This window comes from Anopheles ziemanni (assembly GCF_943734765.1).
Source record: "Anopheles ziemanni chromosome X unlocalized genomic scaffold, idAnoZiCoDA_A2_x.2 X_unloc_75, whole genome shotgun sequence".
Classification (NCBI taxonomy): domain Eukaryota; kingdom Metazoa; phylum Arthropoda; class Insecta; order Diptera; family Culicidae; genus Anopheles; species Anopheles ziemanni.
This window is the reverse complement of record NW_026689845.1, coordinates 85,829-87,500: the sequence shown is the minus strand read 5'-3', so window position 1 is coordinate 87,500 and position 1,672 is coordinate 85,829. Positions and strand designations below refer to the sequence as shown.

Below are 1,672 nucleotides of genomic sequence, written 5' to 3'. Positions count from 1 at the left end.
GGACTTGAAAAGCGCTAAGATGACGGATAGTGAGACGCACCAGTACACGGAATCGGATAGACGGACAGGCCGCCACCCCTACGTGCTGAGCTTCTCCCGTTTCGCTCGCAGCTACTCAGGGAATCCCGGTTGGTTTCTTTTCCTCCCCTTATTAATATGCTTAAATTCAGGGGGTTGTCACACATGAACTGAGGCTTATGTACCTTGCGGTTGTTATCGTCACATCTGGCTTGCGACTACTTTGTTTCAATGTCCAATATGTACCGTTGGACTCGGTTAACGGGCTGTTAGCCCGCGTGTGGTTTAACTCACTGATACCTTCCATTGCCCATACGCTAGTTTGTTTGTGTTCCTTTGGTCAACTTCCATACTTGAATCATTTGTGCTACCGCTGCTGCTTCGACGCTACTTTGACATCTTCGCTTCTATTTAAATAAATAAATAAGCTGAAGCTAGACATCAGTAAACACCACCACAGACACCACAAGCACGCCTTCTCCTCGTACTTCCGCCTCACGCGGGAACACGGACGCTCTAAATACTTCGAATTCCAATGCCAGTATATTGTAAACCACGGGTTCTTTAATGCTAGCGGGTCGTCGCGACCCTAGTTAACATCATGGTGCACGTCTCGTGACGGGTGTCACGGCGTAGTTAAATGTATGCGATACATTTCTCAAATATAAGCGCTCAGTCATCTGTACATCATGGTAGGTTCCCACGACGTGCAATATGCGTTCAACTTATCAATGTTCATGTGTCCTGCAGTTCACATTATGACGCGCAGTTAGCTGCGGTCTTCATCGATCCATGAGCCGAGTGATCCACTGCCGAGGGTGACTAACTTGCGTAAGCCGCCGCTGTGCGCGTATACCCGTTCCCCGTAGGGAGGAGCAAGCCGCCGCTTAGAGACGAAGCATAAAGTGTCCTCATTCCACATAGGGCAAGCTGGATTAATCCATTTTACCCAGGACGGCCGAAGCGGCGTGGACCAGGGGAGAACTGAACCTTATACTTCACACCACAGTAAGTCTACGTGTCCTCTTCCACATAGGGCAAGCTAGAACTAACTATCTTACCCAGGACTGCCGAAGCAGCGTGGACCAGGGGAGGAACACACTTTTCATGGAAACGTAAGGCATCCATGACTGCCATAACGTAAGCCGCCGCTGTGCGCGTATACCCGTTCCCCGTAGGGAGGAGCAAGCCGCCGCTTAGAGACGAAGCATAAAGTGTCCTCATTCCACATAGGGCAAGCTGGATGAATCCATTTTACCCAGGACGGCCGAAGCGGCGTGGACCAGGGGAGAACTGAACTTTATACTTCACACCACAGTAAGTCTACGTGTCCTCTTCCACATAGGGCAAGCTAGAACTAACTATCTTACCCAGGACTGCCGAAGCAGCGTGGACCAGGGGAGGAACACACTTTTCATAGAAACGTAAGGCATCCATGACTGCCATAGTGCGTAAGCCGCCGCTGTGCGCGTAAACCCGTTCCCCGTAGGGAGGAGTCAAGCCGCCGCTTAGAGACGAAGTATTAAGTGTCCTCTTCCACATAGGGCAAGCTAGAATGAACTATCTTACCCAGGACCGCCGAAGCAGCGTGGACCAGGGGAGAACTGAACTTTATACTTCACACCACAGTATTGAGTAATGTGCCCTCTTCCAC

The 1,672-nt window shown here is 50.6% G+C and overlaps 2 non-coding genes across 2 annotated transcripts in view; both read right to left on the bottom strand.

The window, feature by feature from the left end:
- Positions 1–197, bottom strand: part of LOC131292580 (large subunit ribosomal RNA) — a 4,089-nt gene extending 3,892 nt beyond the window's left edge. The window contains exon 1 of the ribosomal RNA XR_009190202.1: positions 1–197. This exon is cut by the window's left edge and continues 3,892 nt beyond it. This is a non-coding gene — a ribosomal RNA (large subunit ribosomal RNA).
- A 487-nt stretch (positions 198–684) lies between these two features.
- Positions 685–839, bottom strand: LOC131292583 (5.8S ribosomal RNA). The gene has a single exon (XR_009190205.1). It is a non-coding gene; the product is annotated as a 5.8S ribosomal RNA (ribosomal RNA).
- Positions 840–1,672: the final 833 nt, after the last annotated feature.